The sequence below is a fragment of the Lepidochelys kempii genome, chromosome 2 (genome assembly GCF_965140265.1).
Source record: "Lepidochelys kempii isolate rLepKem1 chromosome 2, rLepKem1.hap2, whole genome shotgun sequence".
Taxonomy (NCBI): Eukaryota; Metazoa; Chordata; order Testudines; family Cheloniidae; genus Lepidochelys; species Lepidochelys kempii.
The window spans coordinates 72,552,054-72,566,574 of record NC_133257.1 but is presented as its reverse complement, the minus strand read 5'-3'; the positions used below and the strand labels follow the sequence as shown (position 1 = coordinate 72,566,574).

At 41.2% G+C, this 14,521-nt stretch overlaps 1 protein-coding gene across 19 annotated transcripts in view; it reads left to right on the top strand.

Moving 5' to 3' along the window:
- Positions 1 to 14,521, top strand: part of SNTG1 (syntrophin gamma 1) — a 526,846-nt gene that overhangs the window by 343,697 nt on the left and 168,628 nt on the right. The window lies entirely within an intron of this gene.

Genomic DNA, 14,521 nt, shown 5'->3' with positions numbered 1-14,521 from the left:
CCTATTCACTTTCTGCACACCAGTCATGATTTTTTAGACTTCTATGATATTTCCCCCTGGCCCCTTAGTTTCCTCTTTCCATGCCTATTAGTCCTGGTCTTTTTAATGTCTCCTCATATGGAAGATGTTCCATACCATTAATAATTTTTGTTGCACTTCTCTGTACATTTTCCATTTCTAATATATCTGTTTGAGATTGGATGACTAGAACTGCATGCAGTATTCAAGGTGTGGAAGTACCATGGATTTATATAGAGGCAATATGATATTTTCTGATTATTATCTATCCTTTTTCTAATGGGTACAACATTCTGTTAGCTTTTTTGACTGCTGCTGCACATTCAGCAGATGTGTTCAGAGAACTATTCATGTTGACTCCAAGGTCTCTTTCTTGAGTGGTAACAGCTAATTTAGATCCCATCATTTTGTATGTATAGTACAGATTATATTTTCCAAAGTGCATTACTTTGCATTTATCAACAGTGCATTTCATCTGCCATTTTGTAGCCCAGTAATCCAGTTTGTAGTCTTTGGACTTAACTATCTTGAGTAGTTTTGTATCATCTGCATACTTTCATAGAATATCAGCATAGGAAGGGACCTCAGGAGGTCATCTAGTCCAGCCCCCTGCTCAAAGCAGGACCAATCCCCAAATAAATCATCCCAGCCAGAGCTTTGTCAAGCCTGACCTTAAAAACTTCTAAGGAAGGAGATTCCACCACCTCCCTAGGTAACGCATTCCAGTGTTTCACCACCCTCCGAGTGACAAAGTTTTTCCTAATATCCAACCTAAACCTCCCCCACTGCAACTTGAGACCATTACTCCTTGTTCTGTCATCTGCTACCATGGAGAACAGTCTAGATCCATCCTCTTTGGAACCCCCTTTCAGATAGTTGAAAGCAGCTATCAAATCCCCCCTCACTCTTCTCGTCCGCAGACTAAACAATCCCAGTTCCCTCAGCCTCTCCTCAGAAGTCATGTGTTCCAGTCCCCTAATCATTTTTCTTGCCCTCCGCTGGACTCTTTCCAATTTTTTCACATCTTTTTGTTGTGTGGGGCCCAAAACTGGACACAGTACTCCAGATGAGGCCTCACCAATGTCGAATAGAGGGGAACGATCACGTCCCTCAATCTCCTGGCAATACCCCTACTTATACAGCCCAAAATGCCATTGGCCTTCTCGGCAAAAAGGGCACACTGTTGACTCATATCCAGCTTCTCATCCACTGTAACCTCTAGGTCCTTTTCTGCAGAACTGCTGCCTAGCCATTCGGTCCCTAGTCTGTAGCGGTCCATGGAATTCTTCCGTCCTAAGTGCAGGACTCTGCACTTGTCCTTGTTGAACCTCATCAGATTTCTTTTGGCCCAATGCTCTAATTTGTCTAGGGCCGTCTGTAGCCTATCCCTACCCTCCAGTGTATCTACCTCTCCTCCCAGTTTAGTATCATCTGCAAATTTTCTGAGGGTGCAATCCACACCATCCTCCAGATCATTTATGAAGATATTGAACAAAACCGGCCCAAGGACCGACCCTTGGGGCACTCCACTTGATACCGGCTGCCAACTAGACATGGAACCATTGATCACTACCCATTGAGCCCGACAATCTAGCCAACTTTCTATCCACCTTATAGTCCATTCATACAGCCCATACTTCTTTAACTTGCTGGCAAGAATACTGTGGGAGACCGTGTCAAAAGCTTTGCTAAAGTCAAGGAACAACACGTCCACTGCTTTCCTCTCATCCGCAGAGCCAGTTATCTCATCATAGAAGGCAATTAGATTAGTCAGGCATGACTTGTCCTTGGTGAATCCATGCTGACTGTTCCTGATCACTTTCCTCTCCTCTAAGTGCTTCAGAATTGATTCCTTGAGGACCTGCTCCATGATTTTTCCAGGGACTGAGGTGAGGCTGACTGGCCTGTAGTTCCCAGGATCCTCCTTCTTCCCTTTTTTAAAGATGGGCACTACATTAGCCTTTTTCCAGTCATCCGGGACTTCCCCCGATCACCATGAGTTTTCAAAGATAATGGCCAATGGCTCTGCAATCACATCCGCCAACTCCTTTAGCACTCTCGGATGCAGCGTATCTGGCCCCATGGGCTTGTGCTCGTCCAGCTTTTCTAAATAGTCCCGAACCACTTCTTTCTCCACAGAGGGCTGGTCTCCTCCTCCCCATGCTGTGCTGCCCAGTGCAGTAGTCTGGGAGCTGACCTTGTTTGTGAAGACAGAGGCAAAAAAAGCATTGTGTACATTAGCTTTTTCCACATTCTCTGTAACTAGGTTGCCTCCCTCATTCAGTAAGGGGCCCACACTTTCCTTGACTTACTTCTTGTTGCTAACATACCTGAAGAAACCCTTCTTGTTACTCTTAACATTTCTTGCTAGCTGGAACTCCAGGTGTGATTTGGCCTTCCTGATTTCACTTCTGCATGCCCAAGCAATATTTTTATACTCTTCCCTGGTCATTTGTCCAATCTTCCACTTCTTGTAAGCTTCTTCTTTGTGTTTAAGATCAGCAAGGATTTCACTGTTAAGCCATGCTGGTTGCCTGCCATATTTACTGTTCTTTCTACACATCGGGATGGTTTGTCCCTGTAACCTCAATAAGGATTCTTTAAAATACAGCCAGCTCTCCTGGACTCCTTTCCTCCTCATGTTATTCTCCCAAAGGATCCTACCCATCAGTTCCCTGAGGGAGTCAAAGTCTGCTTTTCTGAAGTGCAGGGTCTGTATTCTGCTCCTCTCCTTTCTTCCCTGTGTCAGGATCCTGAACTTGACCATCTCATGGTCACTGCCTCCCAGGTTCCCATCCACTTTTGCGTCCCGTACTAATTCTTCCTGGTTTGTGAGCAGCAGGTCAAGAAGAGCTCTGCCCTTAGTTGGTTCCTCCAGCACTTGCACCTGGAAATTGTCCCCTACACTTTCCAAAAACTTCCTGGATTGTCTTTGCTACATAATTGTTTACCACATTTTCCAGATTATTCTTGAATATGTTGAACAGTACTGGTCCCAATACAGACTCCTGGGGAGCACTGCTATTAACCTCTTTCTGTTCTGAAAACTGACCATTTATTGCTACTCATTGTTTCCTATCTTTTAACCAGTTACTGATCTAGGAGAGGATCTTCCCTCTTATCCCATGATTGCTTACTTTGCTGAATAGCCTTAGGCTTATTGGCCAGTAGTTGCCAGGATCCCCTCTGGAGCCTTTTAAAAAAATTGGTGTGACATTTAGCTATCCTTTTGTTATCTGGTATAGAATTTGATTTAAATGATAGATTATATACCATAAGTAATTCTGCAATTTCATATTTGAGTTCCTTTAGAACTGAATTATCGCCTGGTCCTGGTGACTATTATACATAAGATGCATTCATTTGTTCCAAAACCCTCCTCTATTGACACCTCAACCAGGGACAGTTCCTCAGATTTGTCACCTGGTCAATATTTGAATTGGAAGTGACGTAGTAGCACTGTCTTAGTTCTTAGTCCTAAATGGAAGAAAAGCTCACATTTCTATAGAATTTTGATATCTGGATTTGGATGTTTAGAAACTGTGATATTCTACATTTTATATTGGGCCCACATAAGGCCTATTGGACCCCATGTCAGTTGCAGAACATTGGTATTATCACCACATACTTTTCACCTCTCCTGGGACAGTACTTTTATGATGTTTAAGTATACACTATTGGTAGAAAGTGTATCTATTATAAATACCAACTTAACCAAGGCTAGAACTTTGATTTAAAAAATGTTGATCGCTGTTGAGACTGACTAGTTTAATTTTTTTGTGAACCAGTGGATTTCAGAAATTTATATTTTTATGCTAATTTGGGAAAAATTATGGTGAGAAAAATAATTTACAGCTGAGTTTCAACCACACCAAGGACCTTGTTATCTGATTTTCTTAAGCATTCTCAATACTTTTTTGAGTCACTTACTGGATTCTTCTTAGTATCAATTTTAGAACTGAATGACTAGCAGGTTACCAGTTATGAGTGTTATTTGTCTATGTCTCTTGAGAGGAAGTTCAGTCTAATTGTTAAAGTGGGGAATCAGGCTTGGAAGGCAGAGGATCTGAGTTTCATTCTTTGTTCTGTCAGTCTTGCTGTGTGATATGTGGCAATTGGTTAACCTTTCTGTATGTGTTTCCTGTTTGTACAATGATGTATAAAGATCTACTAGTATTATTACTTTTAAATCCAAGAGCCTGCGGATATAATACTTAGCTACAGCATCTCACAGGGGTACTGTGAGGCTTAATGGGTAACACTCACCTATGCAGAGGACCAACACAAGGGTTATGTCAATGCTCAAATGAGGGCTACAGGAAGACTTCAGAAGCACAAAGACCTTGTGCAGGATTTCTACATGAGTTTGAGTTTCACCCTAATGTTTAGTGCCTTACAAGCCTTTGAAAAGAATCTGTATGGAAGAGACAAGTGTTTATTTCTTCTGTGATTATTCTTAGTTAATCAGCAAAATAATGAGGACACATTAAATCAGGGATTAGCAACTTCTGGCACGTGGCCCATCAAGGAAATCCGCTGGCGAGCCGGGATGGTTTGTTTACTTGCAGCATCAGCAGGTTTGATCAATTGCAGCTCCCACTGGCCGCGGTTCACTGTTCCAGGCCAATGGGGGCTGTGGGAAGTGGCAGCCAGCACATCCCTCAGCCCATGCCACTTCCCGCAGCCCCCATTGGCCTGGAGTGGCAAACCGGGGACAGTGGAAGCTGCAGTTGTCCGAATCAGTGGCTTTCACTGATGAGCTGCGTACCAAAGGTTGCCGATCCCTGCTTTAAATGTTCTTAGGGTTCTACTGTGGCACCCATTCATAAGCTGTGCAGGAGGTAATATTGGAAGCAGATATGGAGCAGGAGAGGGTAAAATAAATTAGATGCCATCCTAAAAATTTGTTTCATATCTGGCATAGATCCAGTAACTGGGTACATTCTTCTTAATTTCTTAATTTTTCATTAAAATTTTGGGCACTGGAAATTCTCATACTCAAATTCTTATTAAACTCCATGAAAATGGGCAAAGAATTATTTGTGTTTTTCTCCTGGTGACACCTATATTTGTCATAGGAGCAATCTGAGAGAATCCCCTTTTACGGATATATGCACATCTATTTTGAACAGTGAAATGTGTAGTCTTTACATGCCTAGTAAGTATTTAATTCTTGACAGTTAGCCTTTCACTAGAAAGCATAAAATAAGATAATTAGTTAAAATATATCAGTCTCAGCACTGTATATTATCCTTGTCCTACACAGCACACCATACAGTATTATACATTAGATTTGATTACATGTTGGTAACTAGCTGGCTATCAAGCTCGATGCTCACTGTACATGTGTGTGTATTCAGGATTTTTGAAATAAATTTGATTCAGTGGGAACAGTCACCAAAACTGTAAATATTAAAAAATATTGCAGAAATTCACAGTAAATGAATTTTAAATTCTTAATTTCAAGTATTCATACAAGAAATCTGATTAGAAGAGCTTTGTCTATCCAGTCATGGAACAGATTTTGAGTGTTCAAGCAAAATGGTACACATTTTTAATCATGAATATCAAATACCCATTGCCATACATGAAGCGAAGAGTCGGTGAGCATTCCAGAAGCTGAAATATATTCACATAAAACCTTTGAACAGAAAATACATTTGTAAATTGTGCTCTGTTGATGGACAAAGAATGAACATACAGAGAAAACTAAATTCAGTGAATAACTTCTTTGTTGTGAAAAGTGAGCCAAACACTACTTGTTTTGTTTTCATTTTGTTTTTAACGCAAGGCTCAAATTCTGGCCTTGGAACTGTGCTGTGTGCATATACCAAGAGAAGGAAAGTCCACATCTGGCCAGAAAATATTTGATAAATTTAGCGGATAGTTTAGCACATTCATGAAAAAATGAATAACTACTCTAGCCCAATGTTTGGGAGAAACTGGAACATGGACTAGAATTGGCAGGCTGAAACGCCAGTCCAGATCGATGTTGGAAGCAACTAAAAGTATGGTAAGACTGATGATCCCCAGCCCCTTTTGTTGAGGGTGTTTGCCCACCCTTTGTTACTCCAGTGCAGAATCTGGACACTGTGTTGGATCCTCATCTATTATAAGATCATAATTTTGCATCAATAGCCAAGAGTATTTCTCTATCTGCAGCTGGCCTGGCGATTACACCCATTTCTTTCAGATGCGGACCTTGCTACTACTGTTCATGCCTTTGTCACTTCAAGTCTGGATTATTGCAGTACAGCCTACATGTGGCTTCACTTTAAATCAATCTGGAAACAAACGGTTTCAGAATGTAGTAGCAGGTTTATTAAACAGGATCTTGCAGTGGCAATATGCATTACCAGGGTTCTGTGATCTGTGCTGGCTGCCTGATTGTTCGAGTGGAGTATAAGGCGTTGGTTATGACCTATAGAACTTTAAATGTCTCAAGTCCTGCCTCTTTCCCCATGTCAAACTGCCTGCCACAGCAGAAGCTCATTTGAACCCCAGCCCCCTCATTATAAAAGAAAGGGGCTGCTGACAAACTGTTCTCTATAAGGACCTCTTTCCTTTGAAATGGTTTCTATCTGGTTCTGCAGCCCCCGCCAGGGTCATCCAAAATCACCTGATATTTTTGACCTTCTGGACAAGGTGCAAAACATGTCAGTCTGACTGGATATTGGTAAAGAGCTGAAGCCGTTGGGAGTGGGATTTATGTTTGCTGGGAAAGTGTGGTGAGGGGTTTAAGGAGTTGTTAAGTTTACATGATGAAATGGTGTGTGCTGGGGAGGGAGGAAGGAGAAGTGCTGCTGTTTTGGGTGACTTTTGTTTTGTAACTGCCAGGTTCTTATTGCGTTTAAACATATGGTTCAATTGTATGCCAAGGGTGTTTTGGATAGGTGCCCTTTGGGGTGGAGTTTCTTGCAGGCCAGAATCTAAATACATAACTTTTAAACTCCTTGGTTTTCATAATCTCCATATGGAGCTGATGGCCTGTATATGGTTTGAAATACTATGGAGGTCAGTGAATACAGTATTTAGCAACTCAGAGCTAGTATTTAGAGTACATGATGTGGGAATGTGTTATCTGATTACAGCGATGTTCTTTGGGATGACATTTATTAATGGTATCAAGCATTAGTAAGAGAGAAGCATGGAAAAATGATGTCACAGCATTTTTTCATGCTTCTGTTTTACAAAACTTTTATTCTCATTTGCGGGCATTGTTCTTTTTTGCTGACACATCTCTAACTTAATGTTGAGAGCATAAACATGTAGCTAATCAGTAATCACAGTTCTATTGCTATTATGATTTGAAATATTACTGTACTTTGTAATGCTGATTGAGGTGTATAATACTACTTAATTGAAAGGGTTGAGCTGTCTGAAAGATTTATCTCAATAAATACTTCACTAAGTTTTGCAGGCTGTTCACTGGTGAGTTTAGAAATAGTTGCTCCTTTAGAAAAAACTAGCATATATAATATATACCCAACTTCATTTGCTGGAATTTTTAATTGTCTTTTGGAATGGGTGTACCTAAAAAGTGGTTGTATATTTCTTTGTGGACTTCTGTTGTATATGATATTTGCATTCAATCATTGTTAAATATTAATAAACTGTCCTCCTTCCACTGAATGTACTCACTCATTCATCTCAACATGCCATTACTGTGATGATACCTTATAAGCAAACCTGCAGTCTTATTATCCATCAACTCCATGACCTGATTTGCATGGAGGTCATGTGGGTCTCTTTAAATGTGACCTAAATAGAATTGGATTTGCAAGTACAAACTAGGTAATTAAGTAGACTTAGCTGGCTGCCCATTCGCTATCCGAACAACAGATTGGTTGTCACACCAGAAACAAAACTTTTATTCATGAATGTCATTTTGGAAGGCTTGAGAATAGTCCCACTACTCTCTTCACTGTAACCTCTGCTCAAATATTGTCTGCACTACAGGCTCAAATCCTTTAACAGATCTGATATCCTCAGCCCAAATATGACAACTTGCTCCTTTCTATGGAATTTGGAAATCAGCTGAAAATCCATTTAATAAATAAGCTGTGTCCATCCTTTTAGAATAGTCTATAATGCTTGTGATTTCACTGGGGAAAGGAGGCCTTTTCCCATAAGTGCTACATCCCCCCATTGCCTCTGCTGAAATATTGCACCCTTCTTGACTTCCTTTCTTACCACCTTATGGAGCCTTTCCCTTGCCTCTATAGCAAAGGAAGGCACCTTGCTGACCCCAACACTTCCTACAGTGGTGTTGAACAAAAACACTTCCCACCATTAAATGCAAAAGAAACTATCTTAGTGCCTGTGGTTTTGGCACTGACAACCCACTGTCTGTAGAAGCCAGCTAGACACAATGATAAGGAGCAATATACTCCAGCCAGAGGTCCTGGTCTTTTAATTCCGTGGTAATTCTGGCTCCTCTTTCATCTTCTGTCAAAATTCTTTATCATATCTTGACCAGGTTATACCCCTGTATGAAACATGAGCCTTTGCTATTAAGTCCTCATGCTTGAACAAGCTAACACTTCTCTCAGGGATTCTCTCACAAATTATGCTTGTATATATGCAAAATGTCACAGCCCAGTTTCCAAGGATCAGAGTTAACTTAGGTCTGAAGGGTTTGTCATCATCTTTCTTTTCCCTTTAAAGTGTTCTCTGCCTGAACCTCACAAAAAAATAGGGTGAATACATCCATAAATTCTCCTTTCCATATTTTTTTATTTTCTACCTATTTTGCTAAATGCATCCCAAGAGGTCGATCAGTCCTCACAAAAGATCTTGGAGCATTGGCTCCCATGTCTCCTGCTTGTGTGTCATCAGAGATAGGTACAGTGTATCAGGCCCCAGAGGGTGTGCTGGTAACTGGAGATGAGTGTGTCTCCTGCCCTGATTGCTCCATGGCCTGCTGAGACATGGGCTCCACCCCAAGCCTGTGATAGTGTTGTCTATCTGACTGGGGGTGGGGGGAAACTTTTTCTGGCAGGCTGCCTAGTCTTTGGGCAACCAGGGCCAATGGTTTAGCCAATTTACCCCACATCCCTTGTTGGGCAGGGGATGTTAGTCATCACAGCCAAGGTGGAAGGACCTGTGTAGCTACCCTGGCATAATGGAACGAGACATTCATCAGATCCCTTCCCTCCTGTGGGCCACAGGTGAACCCCATCCTTGGGACCCTGGGGCCTACACTGGACTAGTAGCAGGCTAAGGGCTAGGGGCCCAGGGACACTCTCTCCATCCTCCAGTTCAAACTCAATTAGGCTGGAGTCTTACTGTCCCCAGACTCCAATTCTGAGTCTTACCTGTGTGCTTCTTGTATAAGGGAGAAGGGGATGTGCCTTTCTGACTCACCAGCAGCTGCAAAGTGAATGGTCCCAGCTGGGATCTGAGTTTCTGTCCATCGAGATCTCCCTATCATACTCTGCTCTTCCATCTGGGATGAAGGGCATGTCCTCCTTCTCCCCTCCTCCTACAACTCTTCATCCACAGTGGAGCATTGATGAGGTGGGCCTCATCTGCTTCAAATCATGGAAATTGAGACTCTCACACCCATGGAGCAGTGATCCAAGACCCATGTTCTCCAGCAAAGCTGCACAAAGAAATGCTCACATACCTCAGAGGCAATGACTCTTAATGCATCCAGAAGGGTCAGACTGAGCCATCCCAGGGTATGAGAGGAAAGACTATCTCTACAACCCTGGAACTCAGCAAAAAGAGGCCCCAAGTGGACCAGGTTAAGGTTTACATTAATAAAAAGTGAGGATGAGGGTCCAGTTATCTCCTGTCCTCTCCAAGCTTGCCAGTGACTGGCTAGAGATGCTGAAGGAGTGGGACACTCCTGCATTCCCTCAGTGTGTGTTCCTCCCCTGTTTAACTAGGACCGTGCCAATTGTTGTTGGCTCCAATATGTTTCCCTATTGAAGCTGGGGGAGGCAATCTCTAGGGACTTGGAATAACCCCTAACCTTACCCCAACAGGTCCATATAGGTCCTCCACAGTTCTAGGGAAGTTATTTACCTTACACCAACTGAGGGTTTTTGAGTTCGTGTATCTACTACTTTTTGATTCTGGTTCTGGTGGGTTTATTGAGGTGAGTCTGTTCATCATACAGGCTGTTGTATAAGCTGCTTGAGGCATTGTGGCATACTGGGGCACAATTCCTTACGTTACCTGGCTGAAGTGGCTCCCATGTGGGGCGCTCACAAACAACCTTCCAGCATGCAAACCACACCCTGAGTGTCTGTGTGTAACTGCAGCCCGCCAGCCACATTTGGGTTACACTCTGGCTATCACCAGCCTCGGTTATATCACAGAGTGATGCCAACACACACCCCATTCCCAGATTTTCCCCCAGAAATGTATGTTCTGTACTGCACAGCCCTCTCCTGGACAGGACAAATATATTAAGTCTTTTATTCCTTTAAGGGAATAATATGCCAGTTTATTACCTTAAATGGAGTTACCCAGACACTTAACTTAAACACATTGGATTAGAGGAAACATTGAAACAAGTTTATTAACTACAAAGAAATAGATTTAAGTGAGTACAAGTAATTAGGCATAAAATTCAGAAATGATTATGAGAAAAATGAATATAAAATGCTTACTATTGTATAATTTAACAAACTATATTAGAGTCAAGTGAAATTTCTCACCACATACTTCCAGAAAGGTCACTGTCCAAACTCTTCAGGTCAGAACCCTCCACGCCAGAGTCCAATGGCTGTTTTCCTTTGTTGTCTTGGGTGCGATGCCAGAGACAGACAGGGAGAGAGAGAGAGATGCATATCTTGTTTGCCCAGTGGTTCTCAAACTAGGGCACCGCTTGTTCAGGGAAAGCCCCGGCCAACTGGGCCGGTTTGTTTACGTGCCGCGTCTGCAGGTTCGGCCGATCGCAGCTCCCACTGGCCGCTGTTCACCGCTCCAGGCCAATGGGGCTGCAGAAAGCGGTGCAGGCCGAGGGATGGGCTGGTTAACATTCAGACTAACATTTGAACTGGTTCTTATAAGAACCTTTTTGTCTCTCCATAGAATATACTACAGATGGATGACCCACCAAGGGTTCAGGTTAATTTCTGGTAAATGCCCAGTACTTTAGATACTTAGCTACATGATCCAAATGTTTTGAGGAGACACCCAAGTTATCCAAATCTGCTGTTTCATTTTCTGGAAACAGGTTGTCATCTTGCTACCCACTTTAGTATTCGGTCTTTTGAAAAAATTTGTGGAAATAATAATGCGTAATATTTGCCATATTTTAACTCATTTGATGTTAAAAGGAGAAGGAACTTAAATTACTTACTTTGCTAGCCACAGAATCATGGACTGAATAGAATTGACTGGAGCACCAATGAATTCTGAGCCAGCAGATGGTTGCTTGGGCACAACTGAGCCTAGGTTAGAACAGCCATGGCTGAAGATGAATGAGACAGAGAATTGGGGAGCTGTAACCAGCTCCTTTACAGTGCAACTCTCCCATTCCTGCATCAAGCATATGCTGGTGCATCAGTTTGGCTTTTTGTCTGCTGCAAACTGACAGCATTTTTAGTTTGGTTAAGGATGCATAACCACATTGTGCACTGATAAAAATATAGAACCTTAAACTGGGTTAACTATATTTTCTAGCTGACTCTGTTGAAAGAAGTAATTTATTTTGTTGAACAGGTTTTGTGTGGCTTTAAAAATAAACAAAACCCCAAACCTTGCTGCCTTAGTCTTATGTTTTATGTTATAGAGAATGGGCCAAATTCAGGGCATACTCTGTGTTATGGTAGGTGAACTGTGACTAACACTAACAAAAATAGTGCATTTCTTGTGTGATCTGTACTTTAACCTGATTAAACTCCCATGCAGAGCCCACTATGCCGTACAAGTTATTCTAAGTAACCTGAATTGGTGTTAGCATGACCAAATCAAAGAGTGTATTTACTACTGTGGCCTGATCATACACAGGACAATAGGCTTTGCCCTAGAACCACATCTCTGGTTACTGCACAGGTGGAATGAGAAACAGTGTGGTAGCATGCAACTAGTGCACCCAACTTGGAAACCTCTTTTCCAAATGAGAATTAAGGTGATCTGAATTTGGCTCAAGGAATTATATGAAATACTTATAATTCAGATTATCTGCAGAACTTGGCGTCTTTAGTAGTTCACCTGTTCAGTTATTATGCAGTGGTGTTTCTTAAAATAGCCACTTTCTGTTTTAAATTAAGGTAATTCGTTATGGACTAGATAGCCCTTCATCAGTTAAACTGCTGGTTGTGCTTTAACAAGACACAGAAAATGAGCATTTCATTAATGTATTCTGTCAACTGTTGGAGTAGTTTTACTAAGAAAGATCAATGGACTATTGGTATAAAGGAGTGGAGGAGAAGTATAGAATTTAGCAGGCTACTGGAAAATTTATCCACATACCTCTACTCACCCTTTTAAGTGTTTTAAACTTCCATTTAGAGTTATGGTTTAGTCCTACATTTTAAAAGATCTATATAGAGAGATGCAGTGTTGTTGTAGCCATGTTGATCCCAGGATATTAGAGAGATATCTTGCATTGGACCAGCTTCTGTTGGTGAGAGAGACAAGCTTTCGAACTAACACAAAGAGGAAGGTGAAGGTCACCGAAAGAAGAGCTCTATGTTAGCTTGAAAGCTCCTCTCTCTCACCAACAGAAATTGGTCCAATACACGGTATTACCTCACCCACCTTGTCTCTCCAATACATAGAGAGAATATTATTAAGCAATAGAGCTCTCAGAACTAAGTAAGTAGTAATATACACATTTTACAAGTGACCAGATAGGTTAAGTGACTTGCCCAGCATCACATAACAAACCAGTTGTATGGCTTGGGGTAAAGCCCTGGAGATGCCATATCCCATGGATGATGAGGTCCACCTATTGTTTTTAAGCAATAGCAAAATCAAGTCAGCTGCACTGTAAGCTATTTTCTTCTACACAATCATAGTTTTAAAAACTAGTTTTGTTTTCCCTTTATGATTTTATTTTGAAAAGTAAAGCAATTACCATTGGAAGAGAAAGAAACTAATGGCCAGCAGGTAGTAGTCTAGTAAATATTTACTAAACAATATTTGAAGACCAAGAAATATAATTTATAGTATGTAAAAATCCTAGAAAATCCATTGGTCTCCCTTTCCCCACCTTTTTCTTCCTATATGAAGCAAAATGTTCATTAATGCCATTTTTATTTATGTTAACTTAATATTGCTATATTCAGCCTTTCATTTTCATGCTTTTAGGCAATCACAACTCTCTCTATTTATTAGAAATGCATTCCATACTGAAACAATGTTTTATAGCACTTAATTTAAATTATTTTCACATGTATTGCACATTTCACCCACGGATTTCAAATAACTTTTCAAATACTAATAAATAGTTTACATTACTCTTCTGAGGTGAGTAATTATCATCCCCATTTTACATGTGTGGAAAGGCACAAAGAGGTTAAAGTATTTGTTCCTGGTTGTAGTTATTGCAAAGCCAGTAAGAAAACCCTGAAATCCCAATTCTGAGGGCCAAACTCACCCCTTGTAAGTCACTGCCGGTTCCCAGTTGAGCTGTACCTTACTGCACAAAGCAGCATACAACTCCTAGTTCTGTGCTCCCCACTCATTACTATGCTACAATTAATGCACCGTAGGTACTGGCAATGGTTCAGCAGAATTTGTTACTGTGATAATACCAAAGTGCTCTAAGATGGCCTGAGAAATCAGTTAATATTCTCTTACTGTGCAAAAGATATCCTCTTATCTTACATTTCAAAGCAAACTTGAAACACTTCCTAACTTATCACTGCAATAGATATAACTGACAAATCCACTGAAAGAAACTTGATACGTGTGGTAAGTCCCCATTTTCTTCATTATGATGGTTGGATGGCAGAAAAGATAAAATGCTTATCAATGACTTTATCACTGACAGCTGGATTCTCCTTCACTGTGTTCATATATATGAATAAAAAATATCCTGGGCCTAATCCAGTAACTTATTTTTTCATCGGTACAAACACTCCTTTTCCCAAATACATACTTACATAAATAGAAATGTTAAAGGTTCAAGCTCATCATAAGAACATAACGACCATACTGGGTCAGACCAATGGCCCATCCAGTCCAGTGTCCTGTCCTCCATCAGTGATCAATGCCAGATGCTTCAGAGGGAATGAACAGAACAGGTAATCATCAAGTGATCCATCCCCTGTCACCCATTCCCAGCTTCTGGCAAACAGAGGCTAGAGACTCCACCCCTGCCCATCCTGACTAACAACCATTGATGGACCTATCCTCCATGAATGTATCTAGTTCTTTTTTGAACCCTGTTATGGTCATCCCTTCCTGCTCCGATGAGATGGCCCAGCATGCACAACAGTATGACATCATACTTATCCCAGAACTTCACGGAGCTAGGAATAGACATTTAGGGAGTTGAAAGAGGAAAAAATAATATGCATTTTCCCCTTATATAATG